Source organism: Crinia signifera, chromosome 12, assembly GCF_055691185.1.
Source record: "Crinia signifera chromosome 12, ASM5569118v1, whole genome shotgun sequence".
Taxonomy (NCBI): Eukaryota; Metazoa; Chordata; class Amphibia; order Anura; family Myobatrachidae; genus Crinia; species Crinia signifera.
In genome coordinates, this window is record NC_139228.1 from 69,257,242 (window position 1) to 69,274,317 (window position 17,076).

At 45.5% G+C, this 17,076-nt stretch overlaps 1 long non-coding RNA gene across 1 annotated transcript in view; it reads left to right on the forward strand.

Moving 5' to 3' along the window:
* The first annotated feature begins 3,093 nt into the window (after positions 1–3,093).
* Positions 3,094–17,076, forward strand: part of LOC146049642 (uncharacterized) — a 35,226-nt gene continuing 21,243 nt past the window's right edge. Inside the window, exon 1 of the long non-coding RNA XR_014466164.1 lies at positions 3,094–3,189. This is a non-coding gene — a long non-coding RNA (uncharacterized LOC146049642). The remainder of the gene's footprint in view (positions 3,190–17,076) is intronic.

The window sequence follows — 17,076 nt, forward strand, 5'->3', positions numbered from 1 at the left end:
CTAAATATTCATGCTACCTTATATATATTTTTTCATACATGTTGTGAAAGTGACTGTATATTTTGCATAAAGTAGAACAGCTTTGTAGCCTAGTTCTCCTATTGTTACGAGCTCCTGCAGGTTGCTATTGACCCTACCCCCGGTAGTCTGAACCTGCAGTCAAATTATGACTATATCACCAACAACTGCATGTTCAGCGAGGGCCAGATGATGTCATTGAACAATTTAGTGTGTTTGCCCTTCATCACCGGATGTCAGCTGCCCGCCCCCTTCCCCCAAGCGAATCATTAAGAATAACCCCCCATGTGCAATATCCAATTAGCTGTGCTAAATTATGGCAGTAATTGGATATGATTGGGGATATCAGTTAATCCCGATAACAAGGCATGTATCCTGGATTATGTTTTGGGTGCTACAAAGCATAATCCCAGCCAGCAGATCCGCAATAACATATGGGTCCGGTAGTTATACTGGATCTCATGTGCTATCACCATAAAATGGGACCTATTTTGTCCAAAAAAGGGGCAAATTGGACAACACGTTAGTGGCCATTGGCCATACATCATGCTATCAACCCATTTTTTCAGGAGAGAAAGCATTGGGGATAATTGGATACTGCGTTAAGGGCCGATTGAAACTTGCCTCGCTATTTAGCAATTCCTGCATTTCTGCGATGGACACTAGCTGGAGCACGCATGTGGAGGACCTGGAACTGCGATCATGGCCCATAACAGTTTCATAGCCAGTGGCAGGACTTTCTGTGGGAGTGATCCGGGCAATGCAAGATTGTCCGGACCGCTCGGATGGAGAGCCGCGGCAGCTGCGTGACATCATACACAGCCGATGCGGACCAAAACATGGTCAGCCTTCATCGATTTTGCAGCTAGGGGGCAACCAGTGATGTGCAAGCATGTCGCTATGTAGCGAAGTTCTCGCACTTTTCCAATGTGCACACGGCGAGCGGGTTGGCCTGGCTTTGTGCTGGGCAAACCCCACCTCCCCGCAGCTAAACTACAACAGACTGTAAATCAGGCCCTAGGTCCATCCTGTCACAAACAAATTATATTGTTTGTCTTTTTTGCTTTTTAAATTATTATAAATATTGATACAGCTACAGGAAATCTAAAAGGTCATTATCCAATTAGATCTAGTGTCTAGGACAACAGTCAAAAGAATGACAACTATAGGTTGACATGAGTTTTTCTAGTAAAAAAAATGTATACCAATATATAATTGAGATAAACCTTTAAGTGGCAACGTCTCTGTGAGAGATGCAAAATATCTGCTAAAAATGGCAGCATAGCTCACATTTGTTATATAATTCAAATAAAAATGTTGTCTAAAAATAGATTATAATCAGATATCTGATTTTTTATGTACAAGGATTGACTAAATCTTTTTACTCTTCTGCATTCTCTTTTAGTTATAATAACTATAAACTACCTCTGATATCCTTTTGAATTTCCCTGATATACCGATACCGACCCAAAAATTATTGGGATCAGCAAATTTTGTCATTCAGAATATCCACAATTTAACACTGGAGCCCCAATCATCTTTTTTCACCAGCAAAACAGACTGGGAATCATGGTAAACTGGCGCAGATGTATTGGGAATTTTTAAATGGAAATTTATTGAGGTGTATCCAATCAGCTGCGATCATTTTTCGTCTGATAGCGAGATTTTTGACCAATGGCCATTATCTGCTTATCCATTTACAGACCATTTGTATCGTCTGAAAAAGGACTCACTATCATGTGTTAGCACATAAGATCAGGGATAAATTCCCAGACCTGTGTGTTTTCCCGGCGGTTGTTGCTATCAGGGATTATACTTTGCATGCCTGAGGCACCTGAAGCATAATCCCCGATAAGTGCCTGTTATTGAGGTTAACTGAATACCTCCCTTAGATGTGTAGTAGGACCATCTAAACAAGGCTATATAAACAATGTCAGTTTAATCAGAATTACACAATACTTCATTATATTTTGATCACCACTTTTGACAGTATTCAGCCCAACAATTGTTTAATGAACAATAAAAGACAATAAGGGGGAATCTGTTTGACGGCAAAACCTGTGCCAAATGCTGCCATCCCCCACCAGTGTCACTAGGTTTCTTGCAATTAGTCTTTATCAGGGGACCCTTGCTTCATTATCATACTTAGTTATTACACTGCTACCTGTATCTTTGCAACAACAACAAAAATATGAATAATAATAATAATATTATAAAAATAATAATGGCTAATGAGAAAAACCAAATACAGAAAGTAACAGCAACTAATATACCATATATATACTCTTTAAACATAAAGAACGTTAAAGTGCTGCATGGTATACTGCCACTATATAATGTCACAATAATATAAATAAATGCAATGCTGATGCAAGTTACTCTGTAAACGTGGTTGTAAAACCTTAGTCTGCAGCCCACATTGCAAGTTGTGCAGTTACACACAATGAATGAGGCAGACACTGCAGATGTAGCTAGAGATGCTGGCCCTCACAGATAAGTGTCCTTCCATAAGGGATTGTCCGCCTGTGAAGATCACACTGCTGAGCCTGGGCGCATATCCTCTCTGCAGCACATCACAGTGGGGTCACCCGGGGATGCAGAGTACAACCCCACTACCAGCATGGACGATTACCGGGAGGAGACCGTGGCACTCACCTATGGTCACCAAGGCAACCGCCTCCTCCAGGTCCCGCACTCATCCCCCCGTGCAGGACCTCCTGCACCCAGCAGTATCATTGCCACCCGTAGGCTAACCTCACCTCCAGCTGCCAATCACAGGATTCCTTTTTACCGAGAGACCTGGCTGATGGGTGGAGGCGGAGCATAGAGGAATTTGAGCAGCTGCGTTTTTTAGAAATACAGCTACTATCGAAGCGCCTGGATATTCCCAGGGACCATAGAGGGAGCCTTGGAGACCAAGAGTGGACCCGGCGGTGGACGGAGCGCACTAGCGCAGCAGCACTGTGTGACTGACAGGTAGTACTGTAGTGCCTCCCCCTCCTGCTATGAGGATTGGTCACCCAGGGGATTGGAGGAGGGATCCGGGTTTATGCGTAGGCTGTCACTCACTGACCAACTCACTCACTGCTTCCGGAGGGACAGAGTAGGTAGGTTAGAGCAGAGGACCGTCGCTTACTCTAGTAGCCGGGAGCCCAGCCAGGACTATGTGATGTGAGTGCTGTGTGTGTGATTCAACGGCCTGGGGGGGGGGGGGGGGTTGCGCGGTTGGGTTTCCTTACTACGCAGTAATAGACTGCTGCTCCTCCATCTCCTGCTTCAGGCTCTGACCATTACCTACCTAACCTGCTGCTGTGTGCTTCACACTGCTGCCTCAGCCTGGTGCATCTATTTTGTTGGTGAGTTAGTAGTACTCCTAGTAGTATGCTGCAGAGAACAGAGAAGTTATTTCAGTGATGTGGGGCCTGGGAGCAGCAGTATGTATAATGTAGTATCATTGGTGCCTGGGGGACTGGTTTAAAATGGGTCATTTGTCCAATTGTCTTTGTCATATGTTTATTAATGCTGGTTGGGTGTGGGATTACATAGATGGGGAGGGGGGGGGGGCGGAGTAGCCCAAGTTGGTTACTGACTGTAGGTCGCTCAGGGGGAGGGCTGAGGAGTGGGTCATGCTGTGTCTCACGGGGGGGGGGGGAGTAGATATGATCACTGGGGTAGAAGGGGTAGCCCTTTCTACCCCCCATGATCATATGTACAACCCCCCCCCCCTCCCCCAGTGACATACAGCACCCACCCTGCTACCCCACCCCAGTGACATGCACTACCTCAGGCATGTCCACACTATGGCCCTTCAGCTGTTGTGAAACTACACATCCCAGCATGCCTTGCAATAGTTTTAGCATTCCCTATTAGCAAACTGTGGCAAGCCATGATGGGAATTGTAGTTTCACAACAGCAAGGGGTTAGTGTATTTCGCTGTGGAGGGGTTAGGGCTGGTGCGGTATGTTACTTGGGGGGAAGGAGCTACTGTAGTGGTTCCCAAACTTTTTTGAATCACGGCACCCTAGAGCATCAAAATATTTTCAAGGCACTTGAGGTTATTAGCATAGTAATGGCCATTAGTATGGGCTTGTCCACCGCATCCAGGGTACCTCAATAGGACAAGTCCCTTTTGAGGTAACCTGGATGCGGTGGACAAGCCCATACTAATGGCCATTACTATGCTAATAACCTCAAATGCAATATAGCAAGATATTAAAAGGTCTAGCATATATATTTAGTGTGCACCTGCAAACTCCTCCTCCTGCTTGCTGCACTACAAGTCTCAGCAGGTAGCACCTCATATGTCCAGGGTGTGCAGTTTAGGGCCCCTTCCCCTATGTATTTTCAAGGCACCCCTAGGCCAAATGCTTCTTATCGAGAAATTCAGAAAAAAAATTGAATGAAGTGCATTGTGTTTATACAGATGTAGCCATCCTCATCTAGCCCTGTAATAGGATTAAGTAAGTAATGGGATTACTCTGCTTATCCCGCACTGTATTGTTCTATGTATTGTGTTGCAGCTGAGAACAAATAGGCCTTGGTGAACCATGGCTATCCAGAGATGGCTAGATGAGGATGGCTCCATCTGTATGTCACAGTTATCTTGTGAGGGACAGGATTTGCTTCTATTTGTCCACATATATTATGATTGGCAGCCACAAGCACTGGTTTTGCCTGGTACATTGACCATAAATAAAATGAATTGATCTTGGTCCACCAACCCAAGGCACCCCAGGGTGCCTAGGCACACAGTTTGGGAACCACTGAGCTAGTGTATATGATCACTGGGTGTAGAGAGGGACAACTTGTCCTTCATTAGATTGCAGTGTTGTCTGCTCCACTCACTGTTTACAATGTCATTGTCACCAGTCACCATTTAAATGAACATTTCCATAATTGTTCTTTTCATGTGTGAAAGTATTCCTTTGGTTCTGCTTATCCCAAAAGAACAAAAAATGTTGTGCTTAAATATACATGTGCTGCTTTATTCCCATGTATGCTGTGTTGCTTTAGCACACCAAAATTTAGCATGTGATTGCAGAAAGCAGTGAGAGTAAAATATTGGTGGCAGCAGATCATGCTGTTTGGTGCGGCGCTTTGTTCGCACGGGGACCTATGTTAGAGGCTGGGGGAGGGGGGGGCAGCCATCTGACATCACTGGATGTCAGCTGCCCGCCCATTTCCTCCCCAGCGTGCACGCATATGTAAGGTTTCACAGAGCAACCTTACATATGCGTGCACATTCCACATCATTCGATGGTCGCCGACCATCGAATAATGTGGATGTTCCCCCGCAGCATGCGAATGGATGTTTGTTAAGCATCTATTGGCAGCCTGTGCATGGGAACATTTGTGGTGGGAAAGGGGTAAGTTTGTCACGGTGTGGTGCACCTTAAGAGGAATTGATACGATACATAAAATATAGCTTTTATTGGAGATACATTAAAATTGCGAAATAGGACATACTACATAAAACATGTAACATAGACAAAGGTGAAGAATGTGCTTTAAAAGGACACATACAGAGTCTCCCTGTGTACGTTGACTCCTAAATAATGCTGATGGTCCTTTGTTACTCACAATGTAATCACTTTAATTGGAGGGTAGATGGAAGTGACCTTTGGCGCACTGGGTATAGGGATTTCTTCCAATTAATGGTGGAGTAGGTTGGTTGGAATCCAAAATATGTTTTATTGAGACACAAAATTGATAAAAAACAATAACAATAACATCAAAATATCCTTCCTCACCCAGCTAGAGAGGTGGAGCCAAGGATGGCAAAGACAGAGTGCTCCTAAGGGTGCACCCTGTAGGCTCCACAGGCTTTAAACTGGGTAGTATTAGGCACAGAGTAAACATCAAATATAGTGAGTATTTGTGTCTCAATAAAACATATTTTGGATTCCAACCAACCTACTCCACCATTAATTGGAAGAAATCCCTATACCCAGTGCGCCAAAGGTCACTTCCATCTACCCTCCTATTTCAGTTTTTCGGTGCCTTGTGGGAAGACACCAGGAAGTTCTTTGACCCAGGCAGCAAGGGGGTGCGCAGGAAACACAAGATCATCACCCTTTCTAGAATGTAATCACTCTATTAGTTACCAAATTGATGGCTCTGACCCAGGGCTGGGCAACCCCGGCCCTCCAGATGTTGATGAACTACACATCCCAGCATGCCTTGCATCAGTTTCAGCGTGGCCACATAGCAAAACTAATGCAAAGCATCCTGGGATGTGTAGTTCATTAACATCTGGAGGGCCGGTGTTGTACAGCCAATATTATAGCAGGAGGTAGAGACGTGTGAGTACCATATTCAACTTGTTTATATATAGACTTGAATTGGTGCGGGGGCCTGGGGTGTGGTATGACACACCGACAGTCGGGATTCCGACAGTCATTATACTGACGTCGGGATCCCGACTGCCTGGTCTCAGACAGCGTGGCCAGTGCAACAAAGCCCCTTGCGGGCTCGCCACGCTGCGGGCACGGTGGCGAGCTACGCTCGCCACCTATTCTATTCTCCCTTTATGGGGGTCGTGGACCCCCACGAGGGAAAATAGCCGCCGGCCGCCTGTCGTTGTTTTAACAGTCGGGATCCTGACGTCTGGTTAATGACTGTCGGGATCCCGACTGTCGGGACCCCGTCCGGCACCCGGGGGCCTGTGCATCTAATGCTCTCAGTCAGTTACTTTCAGTATACTAATTCAGTCATCTGCAATTCTTGAGTCACAGTGTGATAGAGCCACAGTGTGTGCACTATCCAAGATTGGCACTACACAAAATTGGTGCAATTTAGCAATTGAAGCAGCTGTATACACACTTTGCTCCGAGTGGGGGGATCAGTATCCCTTCAATATCTCTATGGATTGCCACTTCAGGCTAATGGTGCTTGCACTGTTGTGTGTTGGTGCAGAACAGTATCAAATCAAATTATTGGGTACTCTTTACCTAGAAGGGCGCCCATCGCGGTGATCGCGGGCATCGCGGGTAGTACATTAACGGCACCCGCGATCACCGCGATTTCCCATAGGGTTCAATGTTAAATTTATTGGTGATCGCGATTTTACATTCAATGCTTCAATGCCCGCGATTTGGACATAGGAATCAAAGTTAAATGGGCTACAGAGCCCAAATAGGCACAATTAACCCTTAAATGTCCCCCCAAATTTTTAACGCCACCCCACGATCCACGCCAACCCGAAGCGTGGCGAGCGCAGCGAGCCCGCGAGGGGCGGCGGTACGCGTCCTCCGACCTTTTCATGCCCTACTATCCACGTCGGCGTGGAGAATAGAATAGTGTGGCGAGCGCAGCGAGCCACCGAGGCCCGAAGCGTGGCGAGCGCAGCGAGCCCCGCGAGGGGACGCGGATACCTTCAGAGTTATACGCGTCCCCTCGCGGGCTTCACAGGTGTCCGTGGCGACGCGGACACCTGTGAAGTCCGCGAAGGGATGCGTTTACCTGTGAAGGTATCCGCGTCCCCTCGCGGGGCTCGCTGCGCTCGCCACGCTTCGGGTCTCGGTGGCTCGCTGCGCTCGCCACACTATTCTATTCTCAACTCCACGCCGACGTGGATAGTAGGGCATGAAAAGGTCGGAGGACGCGTACCGCCGCCCCTCGCGGGCTCGCTGCGCTCGCCACGCTTCGGGTTGGCGTGGATCGTTGGGTGGCGTTAAAAATTTGGGGGGACATTTAAGGGTTAATTGTGCCTATTTGCCCATTTAACATTGATTCCTATGTCCAAATCGCGGGCATTGAGGCATTTTACATTAAAATCGCGGTCAATCTGCCTTTTTAACATTGTTCCCTATGGGAAAATCGCGGTCATCGCGGGCACCCGATTTTGATGTACCCGCGATTTACCCGCGATGCCCGCGATGACCGCGATTTTTTACCCCCGACGCCCGCGATTCAAATCGCGGGCGCCGTTCTAGGTAAAGAGTACCAATTATTGTTTAGACGCTGTGAGTGGGTTTCACATTTGAGTCCTAAACGGACTGATACCTCAGCAATATGCCGCAGTCTATATGCCGCTCACAGTGGGTGCTGGATTCTTAAGTAGCTTACTATAAAGGCATTGTTGCCAGTGATCGCGAAAAAAAAAATGTGGGTCCCTGGGACCCCTCACTTACAAAAATCGGGGGTCCTACCTGACCTTTTCTGGGTCCCAGCGGAATAAAGCCTCCTCTCTCCTCCCCCTGTTATGCCCATTATGCCACACACCATTATGCCCATTACGCATTATGCCACACACTGTTATGCACATTACGCCACAAAGTTATGCACATTGCGCATTATGCCACACCATTATACACATTCCAAAACATGGAATGCCCAGTACATATTGTGCCGCACACCATAATGCCCCAGTACTCTTATACATCAGGGTTCGCAAAAACGCGCTATATCGCGTATTTTGCCCTAAAACCGTCCCCGGGGACTCAGATTTTAAAACTAAAGGGGTCCCCGAGGACGCGCTGTACTAAACCTGTGAGCCGCTGTGAGCCAATCACAGCAGCAGCCACCGGGACCAGTGAACAGTGGCCGCCCGGCAGCCAATCACTGTAGGTTTTGCGGGTTGCTGCTGCTGCGCACCCTTAAGCCGCGCGCCCTGCATGAGAGCAGGTTACCGTGTCAGAGTCACTGTGCGTCCTTCGGCCGCCCCCCGCCATGTAAGTTAATTCCGCTGCTGAGAGCGGGGGGGACAGGATGGGATGCGGCTGTAACAGAACTTATTTTTTTTCATTTGGTGACCAATATCTGGGCAAAGCTGGGGTGTAAAGTAGTCTTTTTCAGCAAAGCCACACCCCCTTCCAAAGTCCACACCCCTTTCGGTGGGGGCGCAATTTTGAACTTCGCCCTGGACAACAAATAGTCTAGAAACAGAGCTAAGCTCCATTATCCTCTCACAGTGCATGACTACCGTATTTGTGCCCCTCCTTAATGCATGAGGCTCTGTTGTTTCCATAGTTGTTGTTGCTCGTCATATTGAAAGGTTCAGTGACAGATTGAACATGTGACTGGCTGAAGTTGTCCCTTATACCATAGTTCCATTCATGTTATTATTTTGTATGGTACTAGTTTCCCTGCACGGCGCCTGTCGGGTCCCATCGCATACCCTAACTTAAGGTATGCGATGGGACCCGACCGACCCGATTTTGGGCTTTTAAAGAGGTTTCCTTACAATTTTAAAATCGGTTGCATCGCATGCCATTATAATGGCATGCGATGCGACCGATGCGATGGATCCGATTTTGCATAGTACCCAATGTTAAATGCCCCCCCAATACCCGATTTTTGATTGTATACCCACCCTGATGGGTAATTTGTATGTGACATGCCCCCCCCATTGTTATCGCCACAATCAACACCAACCCAAAGCGTGGCGAGCGCAGCGGTACGCGTCCTCTGACCTTTTCATACCCCCCACTATTCACGTCGGCGTGGAGTTGATTCTATATAGTGTGGCGAGCGCAGTGAGCCACCAAGCCCGAAGCGTGCCAAGCGCAGCAAGCCCCGTGAGGGGACACGGAATACATGTGAAGTAATGCACGTCACGCTTCGGGCTTGGTGGCTCGCTGCGCTCACCACACTATATAAAATCAACTCCACGCCGACGTGCATAGTGGGGGCATGAAAAGGTCGGAGGACGTGTACCGCCACCCCTCGCAGGCTCGCTGCGCTCGCCACGCTTCGGGTTGACGCTGACATAGTAATTACCGTACTTGTTTCCTAGCACGGCGCCCGTCGAATGTGATCGCATACCTTAACTTAAGGTATGCGATGGACGCGACCGACGCAATTTCAGGGCTATTTTTAGCCTTTTCTATGACAATTAAATAATCTCGTCCATCGCATGCCTTTAGTTAAGGCATGCGATGCGACCGATGCGATTTTACATAGGGAACAATGTTAAATAGGCCAATGGACCCGATTTTTCATTGTATACCCACCCTTATGGGTATTTGACATGACAAATGCCCTGTGAAATCAAGAAGCCGGCGCCTTACCATCTGAGCCATAGCTCCTTGTACATACAAAGGTAGAATAATTTGGTATACTCATTCCTCCAAGAGAGGTGTTTTTATAACTTTGAATGCTTATAAAAAATGTTACAATTCATGCAGTGCAGTGATTCATATATCAAATGAAAGAGAATTTAATGCTAAATTCAAAACAATAAACAGAGGTCAAATATTTCCATTACAAGAGTAGTTATGCAGTAAAAACTACCCTTAGGGTGAAAATCCCTGTGTACTTATGGTGTCACTGTCATATCAGTCTTTCATTGGGTATCTTTTATTTTTCAAGACAGCAGCACAGCAACGTGGCATTGAGCCAACCAATGTCTGGAGCTCTTCCTTCTTTATTATGTGGTGCCATGACACAATTATAACCACAATTCTCTTTTATTGGATGGACGCCTCAGATGTACCAGTTTTTTTCAAACAGAACCACAAATGTTCTATGGGGTTCAGGTCTGGGCTGTTTCCTGGCTATCCCAGCACGTTTATGTCATTCTCTGTGAACCACTGTTTGTATATCCGTACATTGTACTGATGTTGTCACATTCCACCAACCTCTCTCACAATTGCTGCATACGAAAGAGTATCTTCACATAAAACAAAAATCCTAGATCCCTTTCTGGGTGACACGTCACCACTTTCCCTGGATGACATTGTTTTATTTATTTTTTACACTGTTAATAGCACTAAACAATACACACAAACATCCAACCATAAATGCACTTCAGTAACCAACTTTATTCTACAAAATGAAACAGCCAAACTGACCTTTCCCATCTTTGAACATGACCTTGCACCTGCTCAAATACAACAGCTGATCATTGGTCCTCAGAACGACGATTCCGATTGGCTAGTAGTAGCTGTTACTACAATCTGCTTCTTGAATCTCACTAATCTGTGCTTCTTTGTCTGACTTGAAAGTAGCATAACTTCTCTTCTAATGCACATATTTGACCTCTTTAATTTGATATATGAAGCATTGCTGTGCGTGAAGTGTAACAGTTTTTATAAGCATTCAAAGTTGAAAAACATTAATATTTCAAAAAGTGTCCGCAATTTTGGCCACCAGTGTATATAGATATATATATATAATCTCTCCACAGAGACCGCACTCTGCTTTTCTAGACATTTACTTTGTTGTATACTGTGATATTAGGCATCAGCACAATACAATGATGGCGGGATCCCAGGTGGAACGCAGGCTCTATGTAGTTGGAGCGCACACTGGACTTCCAGGCCCAGCGGCCACTGTCCAGGTGACACACCATGTGATGTGACTGAATAGTACTATTGTATTATAGCCCAGTGTATTGCCGGGTGGAACGCAAGCGTCACTTCCGGCTTTTGAGCTGGAATGCAAATTGGACTTCCGGTCCGGCTGCGCTTGCTTTCTGTTCACATTTGTGCTAGTTTCAGGTAGCGTCTGTGCTGCTATTTGGGCCACATAGAAGGAGCCTATTACACTTTATGACATATGTACTCCATGAAACGATCTATTATGATTACATAATGTTTTTGTATGATGAGAGAGATGATAGGAGGTGATGGTGTCACTTTCTGTCACCTGGGGCGAAATGTAATAGGGTGTGATTTTTGGACATGTGCGATTTTTGGTCAAAAACGGCCGAAATCGCACATTTTACCGCGAAATCGCACATTTTAAAGATGCTATTTTCAGTCACACTGAAAATCGCATCCAGATGTTTTCCCATTGTAAACTATAGAACTCGCATATGTAATAGGATGCGAGTTCTAAAGTCGCATATGGGACCTTACCAAAAAACGCAAAAAAAATAGACCAGCTTCTTGCTGGCGATTTTTACAGAACCATGCACAAATCTGTGTGATCTGTGCATGGTTCTGTCCAAAAAAAGGCTAAAAGTTAAAGTTAAAAAAAAAACGGCGTGCGGTCCCCCCTCCAGAGCATAACCAGCCCCGGGCTGAAAGAGCCGGTCCTGGTTTCATAAAATCACAGGAACAAACAAGTTGGGGTTCCGTGCATTTTATAAAACCAGCTCCAGGCTCAAGGGCCGGTCCTGGTTCCCAAAATACGGGTGACAAAAGGACTAGGGGTCCCCCGTATTTCAAGAACCAGCACCGGGCCCAACCAGCCAGCAGGGTAATGCCACAGCCGGGGGGAGACTTTTCATACAAGTTCCCATTGGCCAAAGCATTCAGCCCTCTGACTGGTCAGCATGGGCAGGGGTCCTGGGGGAGTGGGGACCCCCCCAAAGAAGGGGTCCCCCCCCCTCCAGAACTTACCAGCCCATGCTGAAGCCCGGGGCTGTCCTCGATGCCCCTGGGCTGTGGGCATCGAGCTGATTAATTGTGTAAAAAAATAGAGAAAATCCTATTGTGTATTGCTGTGGAACTATGAGTCCCAGCAAGCCTGCACCACATGCAGGGACTTGGAGAACCACAAGTCCCAGCATGTGGGGCAATAAAGGGCTGTGACGTCACTCCTCAGCGACGCGACCTATATACAATAACAGGACTTACAGGACAACTAGCAGTAAAGATATTCATATATAGCAGTTAAATAAGCAGCGCTATAAACCCAAGCATAGCAAGATATTGGTTGTTTTGAACTGTATATGCTTGGGTTTATGGCGCTGCTTATTTAACTGCTATATATAAATATCTTCACCGCTAGTTGTCCTGTAAGTCCTGTTATTGTATATAGGTTTAAGATGCACTTTTTTGTATATAGGTTTAAGATGCACTTTTTGTTTACTGGTTGCCCTGACAACGCGCCCGGCGACTAATGCGGCGGAGGCTGCGCGTCGCTGAGGAGTGACGTCACAGAACCGGACTGAGGTCAAAAACTGAAGTTTTTGGAGGTAACACCCCATTTTCAAGGTGCAGAATGCACCTTGAAAATGGGGTGTTGGTACCCTGAAATGTCGGTTTTTGATGCTCTTTTATTCATAAAAATTGATGATTTTTACAAAAGTCTGAGAGCTGCCATCTCCATCCTAATAAATATATATATATATATATATATATGTATATATATATATATATATATAGCAGTTGGTGTCCGGCACTCCGTTACCAGAGTTTAACTTGCTGGGGTGCCATCTCGATTTCCCTGGTTAGGGGATCCATGTAGATGCGTGAATTAGAGGCACTCCACAGACTTGCTTCAATGTCAAATTCCTTTATTGTCGCCCGACGGCGTTTCGGGGAAGAGTTCCCCCCGTTTTCATGCGCACAGGATACAAACTGACATATTCTACAAACAACATTTATACAGGTGGAACAATGCATGTAATTAAAATAATTTAAATAACGTGGTGCTCACCTGTCCGGCGCCGCCGCTCTGCTGGGATCTCCACACGCTGAATTCCACGTGTCATACGTATTTTGCATGAGACGGAGGCACGGCCAGTGACATCACCGCAATGCCCTCAGTTAGTTGCCAGGTAACCGCTGTAAACAAGAGTAAGATATTACTGACGCGGACCTCGGCAGGGCTGTTGCTGATTAAAAAACATGGATATATACAATAAAAACATATTTACAAAAAGCGGAGCCTACTGTCCAAAATACTGCCATAACTATCATACAGGTATAAGTATTTATAAGATGATTACAAACATATTATCAATAATAAAGCAGATGTCTGTGCTTCCCGAGCAGACCTAACACATAGACAAGATAACTAACTTTGCTGCATAACATGATCTAACTTAGGTCATGGAGTAAATATGGATAGAAAATGATTGATGAATTTCATATTAATAAACAGATAATATAAGATTAAAAAGGGGTTGCCACTAACATTTATTGATGTTTATAAGAAACACTGTAAACCCAGCGATTCATTTAGGCCCTTGGGGGCCAAGGTGTTGAGGTTATGAATCCACCTGCTTTCCCTCTGCAGGAGGATTCTGCCTCTGTCTCCCCCTCTCAATGAGGGTGGTACATGGTCTATGATTATTGCTCTTATGCTGGGAATATTATGTTTCATGATAGCACAATGCCGGGCAACAGGCTGTTCACTAGTACCACTGATCAGTGCGTGTTTTATCGCACTTCGATGTTGGGCCATGCGTTCCCGGAATTGTCTTTGGGTTTTACCCACATAGGATAAACTGCATGGACAGGTCAACATGTATATTATGTAGGTGGTAGTGCAGGTTACTGCTTGGGTGATGTTGATACGTTTCCCTGTATGGGGATGGTTGAATGATTTGCCTGGGGTCAGTGAATTACAGGTGGTGCACCCCAGACACCTGTAGCATCCCGATTTTTGTGTTAAGAAATGGGACTGCTGTTTCTTCATGAGAGGGGTGATATCTAGTTTTACCACTTTATCTCTTATATTTCGCCCTCTAGTGTAACTGGGTAAGAGTTTATTATTTTTAAGTAATGGTAGGTCTTTATCGGTGGTGACCATTGGCCACCATAGTTTAGCACACCTAACTGCTGCGTTGGTTTGTGTGGTGTACTTATTGACCCAAGGTACCACATCTTTGTTAACTTTTTTTGGACGGGCCACCATGGTTTCAGATCTCGGAATAGATAGCACGTTACGTTTGATGGTATTTAACTCTGCTTTGTTATATCCCCTTTGTACAAATTTATTAACCATTTTGTCCATGGCTTCTTCCACCTGTGTAGAGTCTGATGTTATACGGCGGACTCTTAGAAGCTGGGAATGGGGCAGACCCTTTTTAAGGGGTTCAGGATGGAAACTGTTAGATTTTAATAACGTATTCCTATCCGTGGGTTTTACGTAAATGGCTGTGGATATGGACCCTTCTTTAATGATTATGTCCACATCTAAAAAAGGAATGTTGGTATCACTTATTTCAAAGGTGAGTTTCACCTCACTAGTTGTATTATTGTGTGTTTCCAACAATGTGGTGAGCTGTTCCTTTGTTCCTGACCAGAATATTATAAGGTCATCAATAAACCTCTTAAAGAGGTATACCTCCGAGATCATGACACCACTATTGTACAACATGTCTTGCTCTGTGGCATACATGAAGGCGTTGGCGTACGATGGGGCCACTGAGGACCCCACTGCACACCCCGCCACCTGCAAATAAAACCGACCATTATATGTAAAATAATTACGTGTCAACACCAACATGAGCAATTCCAAAAATACATGTATTGGTGGACCCTCATAGTCATTGTTGTTGGTTATGAGGCACCTTACTGCCTCTACACCTGCTCCATTAGGGATACAGGTGTAGAGGCTGGTCACATCTGCACTGCACATTAATAAACCTGTAGGTAATGGTCCCAAGTTGTCAAGAGTTTGTAATAGGGCCGTAGTGTCCTTAATATAGGACGGAATTTTTTGAATACAGGGATTCAAAATGGCGTCCAAATATATGGACGTGGGTTGGTATAATGATCCCACAGATGACACTATGGGTCTCCTTGGTGGCGCTATTAATGTCTTGTGAACCTTAGGGACCATATAAAATAATGGCACCCTGGGGTTGTCCACCCTGAGTGCATTACCTAGTTCCATCGATAGGTCTCCATCTTTGCAGGCTCTTGTTATAGTCGCTTCTAGTTCTTGCTTGTACACTTTAGTGGGATCGTTTGCTAAGGGGCAGTAAGTGGCGGTGTCTGATAGGTGCCTCCTACATTCCTGATCATAGTCCTTGATGTCCTGCACCACCACTGACCCCCCCCCTTGTCAGCTCCCCGAATGACTATGTCAGTCCTTTTCGATAATTTTTCCAAGGCCTGATGTTCACCCTTCGAAAGGTTGGATCGATGGTTCGGTACGTTTCCTGATGCATTTATCACAGGTTGATCTTCTAAAAGCCTAGTGAATGACCTGATGGTAGGGTTTGTGCTGATTGGGTCAAATTTTGAACGTGGCAATATTTTCTTTAATTGAGGTGGAATTTCCTCTTCACTTGTGGTAATCGTTTTTTGTTGTTTGCCGAAGTGTTCCTTTAATCTTAATGTTCTGTTGAGTTTGAATACTTCAATTTTATGCTGGAAAGGATCAGCTGGAGTCGTTGGTACGAACGATAAGCCATGAGATAAAACTTGTAATTCCTCTTTGGTCAAGCTGGCATTTGAGAGGTTAAATACTAATTCCTCTGTATTTATTTTGGCAACATTCTTTCTCTCTTGTCTCTGCCACTGCTTCGCCCGCCGCGTCCTCTTGGCAGTATTGGGTTTGCTGCGCGGGCGGTCACCCCTAAAGGGGGGATACCTTGGCGTGAGGTAGATGCTTGGCTGTCCGACTCACTATAGGAGGTGCTGGAATCATCTTTGCGGGACTGCTGTTGTCTTTGGCGGTAGCTTTTTTGGGGGTATCTCCTTTCTTGCCTGGGTTGGCCGCTCGTAAGCCAGGAGTATACTCGCCTCTGTTCATAGTCCTGCTGCACCTTCGTAAGTTTTTCTTTTTTGAAGGCCACTAACTCTCTTTTATATTTCGCCATCTGGGTTTCTAATTTCTGTACCATGGTTCAGTGGTATCATGTTTGTGGGCCACTTCAAAGGTCGTCAGCTGTTCTTTAGTGTTGTTCAACTCCCTTGTAGATTCATCTATTACCAATAACAACAAGTCCATTGAACATTTATTCAATATGGCTACCCACCGTCGGCAGAAGTTGACATTATACCTGCCGATGGTGGGCATATTGTGGATGCGGAATCCTCTGGGGATTTGGTTGCTGCGGTAATAGTCTGACAGACTTATCCCTTGGTACAGATAATCACATTCTTTCTGTTTGAGTTTTAACCACTGATGGAATAGGCTGTCACTTGTGGGTTGAACGGCATCATCATCCATTTTCTGTGTTATTAGGATCTTATGTGCCTCAACATCCGAGTAGCTAAATCGGTCGCTTGCATCCAGACTGATTAGTTCCAATGCTTGATCCATATCTGTGGAATCTGTCATGAGTGCTGCTGGGTCTCACACTGACTATATATATATATATATATATATATATATATATATATATATATATATATATATATATTGGAGGAAAAGGGCACTCACCAATTTGGTAAAATATTGGTATATATATATAGTGCTCGAAGTGGG